The sequence below is a fragment of the Typopeltis vanoorti genome, chromosome 12 (genome assembly GCF_054136105.1).
Source record: "Typopeltis vanoorti isolate ZY-2024b chromosome 12, IOZ_Tvanoo_1.0, whole genome shotgun sequence".
NCBI lineage: Eukaryota > Metazoa > Arthropoda > Arachnida > Uropygi > Thelyphonidae > Typopeltis > Typopeltis vanoorti.
In genome coordinates this window covers 67,160,928-67,179,269 of record NC_143560.1, presented here as the reverse complement: position 1 = coordinate 67,179,269, position 18,342 = coordinate 67,160,928, and the positions used below count along the sequence as shown (strand labels likewise).

The 18,342-nt window shown below is 34.8% G+C and overlaps 1 long non-coding RNA gene across 2 annotated transcripts in view; it reads right to left on the bottom strand.

Annotated features, from left to right (window-relative positions):
* Positions 1 to 18,342, bottom strand: part of LOC150100861 (uncharacterized) — a 72,423-nt gene that overhangs the window by 38,569 nt on the left and 15,512 nt on the right. For both annotated transcript variants that reach the window (XR_016549178.1, XR_016549177.1), the window contains one exon: positions 6,586 to 6,809. This is a non-coding gene — a long non-coding RNA (uncharacterized LOC150100861). The remainder of the gene's footprint in view (positions 1 to 6,585; positions 6,810 to 18,342) is intronic.

Genomic DNA, 18,342 nt, shown 5'->3' with positions numbered 1-18,342 from the left:
AGCATTTTGAGCAATGTGCTCTAGATCAGTGGTGTATTTAGGTATTTCCCACCACTAGGCCTGCAGAAAGTGCCGTCCTTCATGACCTGCCCGTAGGCAGGTTTTGATCCCGACCTCCATTGACTGAAGTTGCCGTAATTGAATCCCACTTGCTTCACATTGCGTAAGTTTCTTCTGGGTGGTGTCATATTCAATTTTGGACGAAGTGGAAATTATTTCCGTCCATCCCTCACGAAGACTTCAACAGGCATCGTCACGAGCTGACCAACGAGTAGGCAAAGGACGTTTGATTACTTTTGCAGAAGTTTCCAGGTGCTTTCTTTGAACACTCCACCAATGTGTTGAAGATGTGAAAAATACGTACAGTTTCTGAAGGACATCAAAAAATGCAGAACAGTATGGACAGGATTCAGCAGTGCAAGTACCAATTAGAGACAGAGAATGTCCAGTGCACGGTGTGAATTCTGCCAATGGATTTATTTCAAGAATTCTTGCTTGCAGTCCAGTGTACTTGCCTGACATGTTACTAGCATTATCATATGCCTGCCCTCTGCAATTTGCTACATCAATTCCAAGCTCGTTTAGTAAAGTCAAAACCGCCTCTTGTAACTCTTCAGATTTGTGACTTACATTAGGAATGAAATGCTGCTGAATCCAGTACGGACAGGATTCAGCAGCGTAAGTACCAATTAGAGACAGAGAATGTCCAGCGCACGGTGTGAATTCTGCCAATGGATTTATTTCAAGAATTCTTGCTTGCAGTCCTGTATACTTGCCTGACATGTTACTAGCATTATCATATGCCTGCCCTCTGCAATTTGCTACATCAATTCCAAGCTCATTTAGTGAAGTCAAAACCGCCTCTTGTAACTCTTCAGATTTGCGACTTACATTAGGAATGAAACCAAGAAACGCTCCACAGGAGTTCCATGTTCTTTCACATATTGCACAATGAAGGACAGCTGATCAACATGAGACAAGTCTGGTGTTGAGTCAACTCTTATGGAATAGTACTTAGCTATTTTAAGTTCTTCTACAATAAATTTGATTACTTTCTCGCCCATTATTTTAATAAATTTCTCATACTTGGTAAATTAAAGATAGGAAACGAAACCTTTTCCTTTTTTCCAGCTTTTTGCAATGTGCTCAGAAAGAAAGGGGATCAAATTCACTAATCCCTATTGCCTTTGTGTCAAGTTACCAACAACAAAACAGTAGCTTTCCGTGCACGTGTCTCGGTCTGTATAGTTATGCAGAATCTGATTACATGCCAATATGCTTGCAGACTAAACTTACAATGAGGAAAAGAAAAATATTTCTCTACTTGTGAGTAGATGCTGCATATAAGGAACATGTTATAATTACAAAAATGAGAGCCTAGATATTTCCACCGCCCTTCAAAATTTGCCGCTCTAGGCCCGAGCCTATATGGCCTATACCTAAATACGCCACTGCTCTAGATCCCTCTTCTTTAAAACCCAAAGTCTGGCTTAGATACGAGGCTATGGGGCCAGATACCTATCTGGCCCCATGGCTGCCAAACATTAGACACTTTCCTCAGCTACCTAAACAAACAACACAAATGCATACAATTCACAATTGAGATTGAAAAGCAGAACACACTTCCTTTTCTAGATACACCTGTCACACATCTTCCTTCTCGCAGTCATTCCTTTACTGTTTACTGGAAACTGACACATATATATCAATGTATATATTGGCATGTATATATACATGCCAATATATACACAAAAATTCCTACCACCACCCAACACAAAAATTTGGGGTCACTAATACACTAAAAAACAGGGCTTTGAAGATTTGCTCTAATGAACAAGCACTTAAAGATGAGTTAAAGGTTATCAGTAATACCTTCCTAAAAAATGGTTACAGCCAAAATACTATCAACAAAATTCTGTACAAGACCTCACTTAAAAACAAGAATAAACAAGACCACAATAAAACTGTAACCATTCCATACATTAATGAGATATCAGACAAAATAAACAGAATACTGCAAAAATACAACCTTAAAGCCACCTTTAAAGCTCCGGCAAAATTAAAGAACTTACTCAACTTATTCAAGGATCCACTCCCTCTGCTGGCCCACCCTAGAGTATACCGTATTCTTTGCAACTGTAATTTGCCCTATATAGGGGAAACGGGATGCACAATTCCAATCAGAGAAAAGGAACATAAACGACACATTAAATATAATAACTATGGTCAAGCTGGTCTTTTTGATCATGCCCTGAACACTTTACATAGAACTGACTGCAAAAACACCTGTTGTTTACATCACACCAAAACATGGTATGAGCATAAATTCAAGGAGGCCTATGAGATTCTTATCACTCACCCTAATCTTAACAATAATGACGGTCTAAAAATCCCAAGCATATGGAAGGCACATATTCTACCCACTTAACCTTTCTCCCTAAGAGTTAATTATAAATAGAACCACAGGTAATCCAGGATCCTAAATCTAATTGGGACATCATGTACTGTAACAAAACTATCTATATGAAAGAATGTTTTTCTGATGTTGTCTTAAGTAGAATATATTCTTGACGTTGTTAATTTCTTTCTTTCATTTAATTATTGTAATTTTTTCCCACTAGAGGTCAGGCCAGTAGAATAACCGTTGATCAAATCACTGTCTCTTCAGCATACTATGTGAAATGTAATTTAGTTTGTCTATATATGTGTGTGTGTGTGTACTCCAGATGATTACCTTAATATGAAGGTCGGAACGTCGGGAAATTAAAATTATTATTTCTAACATGGTTGTAGAGTCCATAATTTGTCTAAAAAAAAAAAAAAAAAAAGGCAAGTACTTTGTTTTCAAAGGGTACTTTGTTTTAATACCGCTAAAAATAAGTCATGAATAACCATCAGCACTTAAGCTTATCAGTTAGATTAAAATTTTGTTTGTTATGAAGTATTCCAATCACCACACCCCTGTCACCACGAATGAACATAGTAACTGAATTACAAATATCTACTTTATTATTCTTTTGTATTTTATACTTTTCGTAGCATGTACTGCACATAGTCACCAGCCTGGTTGGCCGAGTGGTTAGCGTATCTGCTCTCCAGCCAAAAGGCTGGGGGTTCGAATCCCGCCATGGGCATGGATGTTTGTGATTATCTGTGGAAATACTAGTGGTGGTGATGGAGGTGGTGGGCGGTAGATGGTGTTGGTGTAGTTGCGGTTAGTTGTAGTTGGTGGATTGAGTGGTGGAGACAGAGAGCTGTGGAGTAGATGCCCTCCCTCGATGAGTCTTTGGACTCCCTGGAGGTGTCACACAATAATAACAATAACATTTCAGTATCCAAAATCTATAACTTCATTTTACCCATTGAGAAATGAAATGAAATAATTATTCTCTTATCTACCTACATCCATACTATTTTTTTGCTATGTGATTATTCCAACCATTACTCACTATTCTACCTGAGTCCCAGTATTCAGTTGTTTAGGGAATAGCAATCAGCTAAAATTGTTGTAATTTTTACTAATACATTACCTGTTATTGTTCGTACTTAGTCTTATTTTTATGTCATGAAAGTTAGATATGAAGGTTAACATTATTTTCTGACCTTAAAAAAAAGGAAGGAAACTGAACTGCATGAAATAAATTTTCGGTACTTCGGTTTATACAGAATCTTATTTTTTCCTTTTGAATATGTTGTACGAGTAACATCATTTTTTTTTTTACTTTGCTGTTTTGTAATAAAAAATATTATTAATGCTACATTGAAAATTTCTAATCTGCGGAACACACTGCTATAAAAATTTAAATGATAAAGTTTCACTATTGGCAAACTGCATTTTTATTTACTACAAATGGTCTTATAATAAGCAAATTTCAAAAACAGTTGCATTAGGCAGGACTGTGATACAGAGAATGTTCCAAAAATTAAGAAATAAAACATCTCAGAGAAGGATTTAATTAATATTCAGAAATGTCTGGAATATAATTAAGGCATCTTATATATATACATTCTACACAAGACATTTGGAACCCATATCATATCATATCAGTGCTGTGTGGGGGCAAGGGAAAAATGTTCAGGTTAATATTTCATTTATTACTATTATTTATTTATTTTGTGTGTGAAATAATTTACTTTTCAAGTCAATCAAACTTTTGTTCTTGCTTCCACACAATTTCTGAACATTCACACAATCATCAACTGCTATGTCAGTTATGACAACATGTTTCCTACTCATATTTAAGCAAGCTTCATGGTCCATCAGAATATCGCATTTCCTACATACTCACATGCATTCTTTTCTCTTATTCAGCTTCTCTACGTGAATATCCACGACATCTTTCCATGCATACATACATACTACATTCATGGCACTGTAACATATTCACGTTATTATTATTTTGCAAAATAATTTACTTTTCAATTGTAGCATGTTTTCCCCTGATAAAAACTGAGATGTCATGAAAAACAGTGTGTATTATGAGATAACATGGGAATCTTCTGTCGAGGATTACTCTGCAGGTATTCAGAAAACTGCATATTCTAATAATAACTGTAATAACAACAAAATAACAATAAATAATAGCGTAGTGATAATTATAGTAATAGTTAATCTTATTTTGTTTGTTCTCTCTGAGTGGATGAGAATAATAGAATATTACATTATTGTTATATAACTATTGTTATTATCACTATGTTGTTATTATAGAATACAATTTAGATTATGATAGCACAATAAGTTTTCTGAGATAAACTGATTTATATACATGAAAAGAGCCCCTTTAAGTACAATATTACTACTACCACTACCAACAACAATAATGATAATAATAACAACACTATTTTCTATGTTCTGTATTTCTGAAAGTAGCCATATTTCTTGTTTTTCCTTTCAAGTAATGTAAAACTTGAAACTTTATGTGCTAGGACAAACAGTGGGAATTCTTCTAAGTGTTACTTTTGCATTTGCTAGTTGTAGAAAACTGAGGATTTCATAGCTCATCCAGAAAACCTTCCTCGTAAGAACTGTGACCATGAGATTTATTTTATATAAATACCATTTCAAACAAAAGAAAAATTATTCCCATTTCATTCCTTTTTAAAAATTAGGGCTCTTCCTCATGCAAAACAAATAAATCAGCCAGTGAACATGTGTTTCACAGATATTTGTTATGTGGTCCATAGTGATAATAACAAAATCATCCTCAGTGTATGCCTCTAAAGCATATGTGAGGAGAGTGCAGTTTTCTTCAGTTAGAAAACTGGGTTCAAAACTTATGTACTATAAGAACCTTCATCAAGGCTTTTCAACTGAAAATAAATCAGACAGTCTCATACTGAGATGATGGTTTTTTCCTTACCAGGAAGTCGTGTTTTTTCAGCAAAGACAAAGCACTGGAATCAGACACACAATGTACTTCACTCATAGTTGCTTCTGCCATAATTCCAATCAAAACAAAATCACGGCCTTAGTCATCTCAATCATTTTTCCTGATTGAGACAACTAAGCTTGGGTAGCCAACTGGAGAGGGTTGCTGCTTTTTTTACTAAGTAGCTGCAGATTAGAATCCACATACTAGCATAAATGCTTATGAAAATATTTAGGTGGTAGATGAATTTGGTTCTGTAAATAGCATAGTGCAAAGACATCACCCAATTCATTGGAGGCTTGAAAAACATGTTTGGTTTTATCTCGGATGTTAATTACGTACGTGTAGCATTAATATATCATAGATTTCGGTTGTGGACATTAAAAAAAAGTGTTTGCACTTAGAGGGCATGTGTCTGTCCTAATGGTCCTCCCTATTATTATTTCAAATCCTCAAAAAAAAAAGGCACTATTAGCCACTTTGATAGGAATAGTATATTATTCTGTGTGTTATAGAAACAAATTCCTCTTCAAGAGGAATTGGAATGAGTATGGTCAAGCATCTCTCTATCGATATTTGTAATCCAGAAAATAACTATTTTGATGGCGCTGAAAGGGGACATTTTTGTTTTCATATTTCAAAATTTATATATCTTCAACAGTATGGAACACCCTAAAACAAGGGTGAACACATAAAGTAGTTTTACATTCAGGACACCAGATTATTGTCTTCTTTCTGATTTTTTTAAGCAGACAGAACATTTGCATGCTTTAAAAAAAAATGTAGGTGATAAAGTTTCTGGGAAATAGAGTTAGCAGTGCTCAACCAGAAAAATCTGGAAGGATTGCCTGTTTACCTGCTTGCTAAAGGAGCATAAACCTGTAGCAATGTTTTTGAGATTTTTACTCTGTAATCTAGATATGGCAGACAAGCAACATGGCTTATTAAGATGTGACAGGAAAAACTTAAAATTATTAACTTTTTAATGAAGTTATGTCTCATTAATTGGTCAGTCAATTTTCCTTTTCTGCCTGCTCAATCCTTGGAGAAGGATTTTTTTTTTTTTTTTTTGCTATTAAAAACTAATTGCAACAATTTTGTAGCAATTGGTTTTTAATAATTATTCTTAATAATTTAAGAATATACATCCCCTTTCCTTTCAAATTACTTTGAAAATGATAATTATCTATTTTCTGAATGCAAATTCTAAACTTACTTTATAATTTCCAAATGCATGTGCTCCATCAAAAATGTACAAGTGGTGGTTGCAATCAAAGGCAAGTCTTTCAAACCTCAACATAAATCTCTGTAGGATGGAATTAGTCTGGAAAGTAATAACACCTTCTAGATTGTCTTCACCTTCTGAAGTAAATATTTCCTCATCTATTTTTTTATACAGAGGATGATGCAGCTCTCGAAAACACAAGGTTGAGATATGATCTAAAATGACATTTTATATTATACAAATTATTGCTATTTATCTTCTGCTTCTTCTTTAATATTCTATCAAGTACCTTCAAAGATTAATTTATTCAACCAGAAGTGCTGAATGAAATGCATTGTAAAAGATTAATCAAAAATTTACTTCAAAAATTTCATACATCCTACCAAAATTAGAAAATTGTATACTAATCTCTCTTAGTTTGTTCATAATACTAAGGCTAAACTTTTCAAGAATAGAATTCTCAAAACAAAATATCATATATTCTGAGTTTTGGGACCTCGCTTCCTCTCAAAGAACCAATATACGTGTTCTTGATTATATATTGTATATTATATATCAGGGGTGTTTGACCTGTCGATCGCAGAGCGATTTTTGGCCGATCTCTCGTGTATCCCTCCTTACTTACAAATTTAATTAAAACTGAAAATATAATATTTTATTTATCATTATTTTGTATTATTTTTAATTCGCTTTAAGTGTATTGCTATTGTTTATTTATTTTTCATTAAAATTGTCAAATCAGTAATTTTCTTATAAGGCCAAGTAAATGAATTAATTTGGATCAGTGGAAGTCAAACAGCGAGCCGAGTGAATATGATTATACGCAAAGTGTAAAAACTCGATTGTAGCTTAAATATTCCAAAGCACATTACATCGATTTTTTACTTAGGTTAGGTCCCATGTGAATACTGTAAAAAAATAGACTTTGTTTGTCTCGGTATAGTTTTGTATTAGATGTTTTTGTAAATAACTCATTTGAAGCTAACTGTATATACTGCTTTAATAAGAATATGTTAGAGTGTTAAAAACAAAGGCAATGTTTTTGTCGCTGAAGCTTTTCTAATGCATGGCAGCATTAGAAAGATTGTTATTGAAACTTGTATGTATGAGAAAGGCTTGCAGGCTCTAAGCGTAAACATATCCGAAGTCAGTCAGAAAGAGTTCAAACAACATTCCGATGGCCGGCAACTTACAATCAAAAGAAAGTGGAGGAGAACAAAAGGCGTGCCGAACTTGAAACTTAAGATGAAAGACTCATCCGATTCTTTGGGGGTTGCCACACTTCTTGCGAGTTCTCAGATGAGGTCTAATAAAATGGGACTGAAGCAAGCAGAAGGGGTCCCGGTTCCAGAACTGCTGTCAGAGAGGAGGCCACCCGGTCCAGAGTCGCTGTCAGAGAACTGCCCGGATCCACGTTGCTTGAGAGAAGTTTCCCACTTCCAGAAAGGAGCTTCTCGCCGCAGACGAGGTTTCAAATTGCCAAAAGGAAGAGTTCCAACTGCCGGAGAAAAGTTTCCAGGCCACGTTAAGGTCAGTGTGCTGCAGTAATGAAACTGCAGTGTGCTGCATTTTCATTACAATTTGATGAATCAAATGACTTCACTGATATTGCTCAGTTAATGGTATTTATTCACATGGTATTTCAAGATTATTCAAGTAAAGAACTTTTGAAAATTATACCATTATTGGGAAGGACTAGGGGAGAAGACATTTTTTTGGCATTTGATGAATTTGTGAAACAACACAAACTTTTTAAACTAAACTTTTTAAGCTTTTTAAAGCTGTGTCTATTACTACTGATGGTGCTCCTGCAATGATAGGTAATAAATCAGGCTTCATTTCATTATGTAAAAACGATGAAAATATCCAGATTTTTTAACGTACCACTGTATTATTCACCAACAAGTACTATGTAGTAAAAGATTAAACACAAAAGATGTTTTGGATATTACATTTAAAATTGTAAATTCTGTTCGAGGAAAAGCCCTACAACAGCAGTTATTTAAATTACAGGCAGATGATGATAGGGAACTTCTGTTGTACAATAATGTTAGCTGGCTCAGCAGAGGTCAATTTTTAGAAAGATTTCTTGTATTAATTAACAATATAAAAAATTTTCTTGATGAAAAAGGAGATATTTATCCACAATTGAATGATAAAAGATGGTTGTTACACTTATTATTTTTAGTAGATTTCTGTACGAAATTAAGTAATTTAAATTTAGAGTTAGAAGATAGAGATAAAAATTTAATTGACATGTTAAGTTCAATAAAAACTTTCCAACAATACTTACTTTTATTAAAGAAAAATATAAATGACCGCGAATTTAGATATCTTCCATATTTATTAAAATTTTTTGAACAAAATCAAGAAATGCTTTGCTATAATTTAAAAGAATTTATTCGTAAAATAGAATTAGTTGAGAAAAAAATAAATTCAAGATTTAAAGATTTTAATAAAACTGAAATGATTGTATCTTTTATCAATAATCCATTTCAAGAAAACTTGCACATCACAGAAATTTCAAATAAAATTAGTGGACTGTTTAACATAAACCAAGCTGAAGTAGAACTTGAGATAATAAACATTCAGAATAGTTTACATTTAAAATCAATAAACAATGAAGTCATTTGGAAGTATGCACATGAAAAATTCCCAATATTAACTGACAGTGCGCAAAAAATTCTGTCATGTTTCGGATCGGCATACTTGTCAGAATCCGCTTTTTCAAACGTGACCATCATAAAAAATCAATTAAGAAACCAAATTACAAATGATCATTTGGATGATTGTCTGCGATTGGTCACTTCTTCATATCAAATTGACTGTGAAAATATTGCGAGGTCCAAACAATGCCAAATTTCACATTAACTTTTTTTTTTTTTTTTAATCAACCAGCATTTCCTGTCACTTGTGAGTTTGTAATCAATCTATTGTTTTTTCTAACTTTGGTTTTCCAAAATAGAGAAATAAATATTTTATTCCAATATATTTGTTTTTTTTGTTGTATTAAAATAATTAAAAGTGATAAATAAATTTTTAAATACACAAATAAAGTTTTTAGTTGTTTATTGTGCGTAATCAGATATCAGGTTGGGGGAACATGATCTTTAAAGAGAGTAGATCGCCGAATAACTTTTCATAGAAAAGTAGCTCGCTGTTATATATAATATATATAATATACAATAATCATTATATATTCTGCTCTTGAACACACAAAGTTGAAATATGATCTGAAAAGAGATTTTATATCATACACATATTGCTATTTATTTTCTTTAGTATATATTTTATCAAGTACCTTCAAGATGAATTTATTCAAACAGAAGTGCTGAATAAAAGGCATTGCAGAAGATTTACTTTTTATCAAAAATTTCATACATTCTACCAAATTTACAAAACTGCATACTTATCTCTCTTAGTCTGTCCATAATACTAATGTGCTATGACCTTTCATGAATAGAATTCTCTAAAGAAAATATTACATGCTTCATTTCTGGTGCCTCCTTCCTCCCAAAGAACCAATTATACACCATAAATAATTAGAAATTTCTACTCTTAAAGTACAGTGAAACTTGTTCAAAGTGGAATCGCAAGGGACCGAATATATTTTCCACATTAGTCAAGTTTTCACATTATACAAAATTGCAAAAAAAAAAAAAAAAAATTAAAATCCATTAAAATCATATTACATGCCTGTTGCTGAGTGAAAATTGGTAGGGCTGGCTCTTGTAAGTAGGTGATACTTGTAGACCTATGTTATTAAAATAATCATAATAATAACGATTATTAAAGTACTGTATTAATTCTCTATTACACTGCACATTACACGTTTTCAATATATAACTCATTGATATTTCTTCCACAGATCCAACAAAGAAACTTGTTTCCACTTTTTTATGATCATGTCTTTTTGAATGCAGTCCTTAACTGTATACAATAGTAATAGTTCAAGAAGGCTAGAAGAGTTTGAATCAATTGCAAACTGCATTACTTTCCTGATGCAATGAAGGGCCTGTTCATGTGTACGAATTTTCGTCGAAATATCCTGTTCTCTGGCTGCTGCTTCTCCTCCTCCTTCCTCTTCCTCCACATCTTCGTTTTGTGTATTTCTTACCGCTAGTAGAGCTGTAGCAGATTCAAAGTTGTAACGTGTGGCTAGATGGTCATCACTCCAAACAAAGTTCTGTATCACAGAAAAGTTCTTTTCCTCGGTAGAGATTGGATATTGCAGATATTATCTGCCGCATCACTTTCCCTAAACACCCAGCTTTAGCAAAACACTTTTTTACTGTTTCTGCTTTAATTTTCTTCACTGCCAACCCGATCCAGTTCACAGCATCCAGAATCGATAGATTTTGCTAGTGCATAACAGCTATCGGCTTCTTCTACATTCGAAATCAAAGACTGCATCAGAAATCATCTGCAGTGTGATTTGAATGACACCCATATCCATGGGCTGTAATACACTTGTTGCATTTTCTAGGAACCAAGTGATTTTCACATTTGAATGTTACCTTTGGGTGGCAGGTAGCATTGTCAAGAAAAAGGATGATATTTCCATTTTCCTTCTTCATTTTTGCATTAAACATGTTTAACCACTCTTCCATTGTAGCTGCAGTCATCCAAGTTTTTTTTATTGTTTCTCCACATCACTGGTAAATTATTAATTTTCAGGTTCTTGAAACATCTTGGTTTTGCTGCTTTTCCACTTCTCCCACCATATTCCCACACAATACCACTGTAAGTCTTTCTTTGGACATTTTGCCCCCGTACACTTTTCTCCCTTAAACACGTGCGATTTTGTTGTTAATGCCCGAAAAAACCAATGCTTTTTCATCCGCATTGTAAATGATTTTAGGTTCATATGGTGAAATCGATTCTAGCAGCTTTGGTTTCCACTCACTCACTACACTTTCATCCACATCTTTTGATTTCATCCCCACAGACTTTGTTTTCCACACAATATTGTGCCTCTTCTTAAAACTATCTAACCATCCTGTAGACGCATTAAACTGATCATTCCCGAGAGATTTGGCTACTGCGAGAGCTTCACTTAGGACCACTGGACCGGATATGTGAATGTTTTTTGATCTTGCATTCATTAACTACTCCCGCACTACCTCGTTGATTTCTTCATTGCCGGTTACCTTTGCGTTCCTCTTCATTCGACCATTTGCTTGCAGCCACTCGTTCATTATTGTATCCTTTTGTTTAAGTGTGTTGTATACTTGTGTTTTGCGACACTTAAACCGCATCATTATTTCCCGTACCGAGAGTTTATCCTTTTCTTTAGCTTCAATGACTTTGACTTATTTGTTTAGCAACAACGCCACGTACGATTTAGGCATGATGCAAAAAATGAACTGATTGGTTTGTTGAAATTCGGGTTACTGAAATGTTTGGACTTACCAGAAACTGACCAACATTAATTCTTAAATGAAACAGTAAAAGCAACACAAGTGGCAAAACCTAATAAATATAGGTGTATTTTTAAAACACTTTCCACTTTATACAAGTAATTTTTAATAAATTCTTCAAATATTGCTTTCCGTTTCTGCATTGGGCAGATTCTGCATTATACAATTATTTATTTTGTATAATGCAGAATCTGCCTTAATAAATAACACTGTAATGCCTATTCTTCTGGCGGGGACTATATAATTTGTTCACATTGAGCAAGTTTCTGCCTTATTCACGTTCCGCCTTAGACAAGTTTTACTGTATTTATTAATTTTTTTTTAGAAAAAACGGATATAGATTCATATTACACAACACATTATTATATCTTCAATACTAATATCTTAAGAAATGATCCCTGAAACAAATAAATCAAATTGTAGTATAAATAGGCAAATGACCTGCCTTCAGGGAACTGGCTGAAAATTATTATTATTATGTGACACCTCCAGGGAGTCCAAAGACTCATCCAGGGAGGCACCTACTCTACAACTCAATCTACCAACTACAATGAACCGCAACTATGCCAATGCCATCTACCTCCTACTGCCACCACTAGTATTTTCACAGATAATCACAAATATCCATGCCTATAATATATATATTCAAGTTGCTTAATTGGATCACATGAGTACTAAATACTAAGACTGTGGCTGGCAGGGGAAAGCACTGGTTCTGGAGTAATCCTCTGGTTAGACTCCTCAATCTGGGCATCACCTTCATATTTCTGATTTCTCTGAATTCTGATTACTATTTCCTCTCAGTGGTGTACCCAGGGGGGAGGCTAGGGGGCATGGGTCCCTCCAAAAAAAAAAAATTTTCCAAAAATCTTTTCCTAATTAAAATGAAATTTTTTTATTTATGTTGTGTCATGTCTTCTATTTCTATACTACTTATGAATTAGTAGTCACATAAGGTGGGAATACCCTATAGCTCTTGGGAATCACGGCCGCTGTGAATGCAAGGCAAACGAGGTCGTGCTCGGGCAGACCGAGCACCACTTCATTTGCCCGAGCCGGGCCAGAGGAGATCACGGGTTTCATGTATTGCGATCACTGCAGATGCTCAGTCATAGGTCGTATACAATGCGTAGCGTCTATTCTCAAATCGTCTACTCAACTTGGGCCCCCCCCCCCCCCCAGATTAAATCCTGAGTGCATCACTGCTTCCTCTCACCACCTTGAAAGCTAAGACATTTCATCCACACACCACTCTATGAAAGAAAAATCTAGGCTCTCATCTCTTTTTTTGGCCACATTCATCCTCAACTTCCAAGCATACCGTTTTGTAGGTCCCTATCATATCGCCCTCTTTCTCCTAGTGTCTACAGTTCACACATTCTTAATCTACTGTAATATACATTCCACAATCCTAATATCGTTCTTACTACCTCCCTTCATGCCCTCTCAATTGTAGCTGCATTACCTTGAAAACTGTGGGGACTAGATCTACACAATAGCTTTAGGTGAAGCTTTATCAAGGACTTGTTGTTTAAGAGATTCTTGTGCCATAAGAGGTTTCTTTAAACTAACACTAAAAACACAAGGAATGAGTAATAATATTTATTTAAAGCCATATATTTCAGCATAAATACTATAGGCCATAATCAGTGGCGACAACAGTTACTTACAAAGCAGCATGCAAACAATAGACTGATTTGAAAAAGTAAGAGCTGCATGATGTTTTACATAAAGCAACACAAAGATATAACTGAGGAAATATTGCAATATTAATTATTCATTAGTTATAAAATTTAAAAAAATTATTGATGTGCAATTAAAATAAGAGTTTCCCCATATCTTAGAGAGAGAGAGAGAGGGGGGCAATCATTCTGATTTAAGTTCAGATGGTGAAGTAAGGCTTCAGCACTTTCTTTAAACAAATGTTCAAATTTATACTGACATTGACAAAGTAAGAATTTACTGTTGCTAATATAAGGTTGGTGTTCTTGTATTGTTTTCTACAGAGCATCCAGTTTGTCCAAAGTAACAATGATGGCAGTCACAAAGAACTTAGTAGACACCATGAAGAGCTAGAGGAGAAGACAAATTATGTTTTGAAGATGGAATCCATGCTGATAATTTGTTGATAGGAAGAAAAGTAGTCACTAAATTGCATTTCTTAAGAATTCTGGAAATGGGTTCTGAGATGCCAAAAATGTAAGGAATTGGAAGTCGACATACAGTTTCCTTGTTATCAGAGCTAGGATTATAGGAATTAAAAAAGCTGTTGAATGGTCCTTTCTGAGAAGCCATTGAGTTTCATATATCACTTCATGCAGGGATTTATCTTGGGGAGGGGGGGGGGGTCGAGTTGAGCAGGCAATTTGCAAATACATACTATGCATCGCATATGACCTATGACTGAGCATCTGCAATAATCGCTAATTCATAAGTAGTATAGAAATAGAAAACAAAACACAACATATAGAAAAAATGAATTTTAATTAGGAAAAGACTTTTGGAAAATTTTCTAGTTTTTTTTTTCTTTTTCTTTTATTTGGGGGGTTGTCCCCTCCCCATTGGGTGCACCACTGACTTCATGTTTAAGAACTGCTGTAACTGTTGAGATGTAAAGCAAATAGTATGAGTATGCCACAATAAAATTTTTATAATTTCAGTCTCCTGTAATGGATGGTGAGCTGATTGCTGTTGAATGCAGCATCCAGTGAAAGTAAGCTTTTGATAAATGGAAGTAATTAATTCAGCTGATGGCAAGAAGGAGTAGAATATCTAAAAAGGCTAATTTGTTGTCTTCTACAATTCCATAGTAAATTTAATTCATGGATGTAGATTGTTTATATTAGATAAAAACGTAGGTAATGTATCATCATTATGGGGCCAGATAGCAAAAACATTGTCTATATAAGAAACCAAAATTAAAGGCTAAGTGAAGGTGTATGGATGAGAAAAGGATGTCTTCTAAATGTTCTAAATAAAAGTTAGCAAGAGCAATAAGTGTGCTTTCCTTGTGTTTCGTTCAACTTGACTGTAAAACTCATTTTGACAAATAAAATATCCAGAGTGCATAACAATGTCGAATAATTTCACTGTATCCTGTTGAAATGCTTCTGAAAGTAGATGTAGTGTATCCTCAAGAGGAATATTTGTAAAGAGAGATTCTATATCAAAGCTAACAATTATATCAGTGGGTTGTAGGAAAACATTTTTCACCTTATCTGGAAAACTGGAATTTTATTTATAAATGAGCAAGATTTGCAAATCTGAGCTTTCAATAGGTGTGCTAAAAATTTGGCTATTTGGTAAGCAGGTGAATCTATGCCCTGATAATTAGATGAAGAGGAATGTCTTTCTTATTTATCTAAGTAAACCACAGAACCTAGGGATTCTAGAAAAATAAGCTTTAAGTTTTTCTATGGTATCTCCATCGAGGCTTATAACTTTATCTAGTAAAGAGTTCAGTTGTCTGTTGTTGGGATTGTAATCCAATTCTTGGTATATTGATCTATCCGAATAACAAAAGAGCAATTTTTCTTTTATAATGTACAGAATCCATAACAACTGTAGCGTCCCACTTGTCAGAGTTAGTAATAATGAGATGACTGTTGTACCTTAAGGACTGTAATGTTTTCATTTACATGAAATTTCCAAAGTTTATTGGTATCCTCACTAGACAGAATGAAATAAGTTCTGTTCAATGTTGAAAAGGAAATCTTAAGTACTGTGGAGAACTCATGTCCTTTTGAAAGAATAAGGATTTCAGTTAACCAGTGCTTGTTCTTCACCACACTCTTACACTGGTTCTTCCTCTTTGAATTCTATGTGCAGCCTTTGCACATCATAGAAAACTTGCAATAATGCCTTTTAAACTTCAGTGTACTGTCAACATCACTCCCAAATCTCAAATGTTTACTACCCGATTTTCTGGAACAGTATGAGGTGTGCTTTGCTTAGTGACAAAGGAAATGAATTTATGATTTATGACCTAAATGTCAGTTGTGTTTATTAAATAAACAGCTCAAAGAGCATTTAACCACAGTGCAAACTATACTAGAAAGCTAAGGGTCTAGTCTATAGTTGAAGTAATACAATTCCAGAAATTAGAAATAAAACTTCTATTAATAGCTAGTTCACTTTCAGCAGCTCAAAATCGAGTCATTCATTTCTCTAGATATTATAAGCACCAAGAGAAATGAATTATTACTTCAGCTTCGCAAAATGGGGAATAATCTTGAGATCGCAGCATTTTTTAAGAAAGGAAATCCTAGCTTGCAGCTTACCTTGTAACATCAATAATTTTCCAAGTTTACTGGTCTTCTTGGCTAGTTACTATTTTTGCATCCTCATTGGAGTCGGCAGATGCATCGTGAAAGATTCATTCAACTGACAAAAAATCTATCATACAAAATCTTAAAATTCTTAACCCTCCCTGCATTAACAACATATTCCGGTAATTCATTCCACTCACTGACAATTCTCCATGTAAAAGTTCTACTCCTCACACCCCTCTTCACCACACTTTTACACTGGTTCTTCCTCTCTTGAACTGTACGTGCAATGTTTGCACATCATAGAGGACTTGCAATGTGCACTCTAAACTTCAGTCTACTGGCAACATCACTTCCAAATCTCATATCTCATTCACTTCCTGCAGTACAGCACCGTCAATATAGTACAGAGCCTTAAATTCCTGCACACCAAAATATAACACTTTGCACTTAATAATATTAAACTACAACCCCACTTCTTTGTCTAAGTCAAAAGTCTATTCAAATCTTCCTGAAGGGAAATAACATCAGCAGTGCTATTTATAATTCTCCCCAACTTTGCATCATCAGCAACCAACTGAAGATACCCAGCCAGTCCACATGATATATCATTTACAAACAAGTTCAACAGCAGTGGCCCAAGAACAGAAATGCTAGGGCATGCCACTGTTTACTCTCCTTCTTTGAGACACTGCTCTATCATACACAACTTGCTGGTTATCATTCAGAGAGCCAAATCGCCAATCCATCTAACCAGTATACTGTCTATTGCCATCATATGCAGTTTGTTCACTAACTTATCATGTGGTAGTCTATCAAACACTCTCGCAAAGCCCAAGAATATCACTGTATACGATTCTCTCTCTCAACACACTTGTCACAAAATGCATGTAAATTGCTAAAACAAGACTTACCCTTTACAAATCCATGCTTACCGTCATAAAGAATACTGTGTCTATCAACCCAATCTTGTATTCTATTCCTAACCAATCTCTCCAACACTTGACCACAACTACAGTTATACAGATCAGTCTATATTTGGACACTTCTGTTCTCAAATCATTATTATTATTATTACGGGTATCTCCATGGAGTCAGTAGACTCATCGCGGGAGACCCAAACTAGCAAAACAATATCTGTCATATCTCTTCTTGAATTCATTTACAGATGAAGAGCTCACAACAAAGTCAGGCAATGAATTCCACTCATTCACCACCCTCCAGGCAAAAAACCTTGTTCTGACACCTTTGTTTACCACACTCTTCTTTAATTTCCAGAGATGACCTCTTGTTCTTCCATCACTATCACACAGCTGAAACATTTCCCCTGCATCAATCCTATAAAAACCTTTTAGTAATTTGAATGTTTCTATCATATCCCCTCTTCTTCGCCTATCAACCAATCTCTGCAATCCACAAGCTCTCAATCTATCAATGTAGGGAGCATTTTTTATATCACTCACCAACTTGGTCACTCTTCTCTGAACCCTCTCCACAGCCTCCTCATCTCCAAGGAATCCAGGTGACCAGACCTGAGCACAGTAATCCAAATGTGGAAGTATCAATGCTTTATAAAGGGGAATAATAACCTCTTTATCTCTGGATGTCAGTGTGTTCCTCAACAACCAAGTAATCCTATGTGCAATCTTGGACACCTTAGCAATGTGTCCTCTGAACTTCATCTCCTTATCTACCAATACCCCTAAGTCCCTAGCCTCATCAATCTCTTGGAGTACCTTTCCATCGATGTAGTACACAGCTGGTAATCTTTTAATCCCAAAATGCAAGACTTTACACTTTTCCACATTGAACTGACATCCATTTTCTTTTGCCCATTTTACCAGCTTATTTAAATCCTCCTGCAAACTTTCAACATCAGCTTGATTTTTTATTGCACTACACAACTTTGCATCATCAGCAAACAACTGAATATCTCCCTTTAAGCCGTTTCCTATATCATTTATATACAAATTAAACAACATTGGCCCAAGCACAGAGCCCTGAGGCACACCACTGGTCACCTGCCTCATTCTGGACTCGGCTCCTCCATACACCACCTT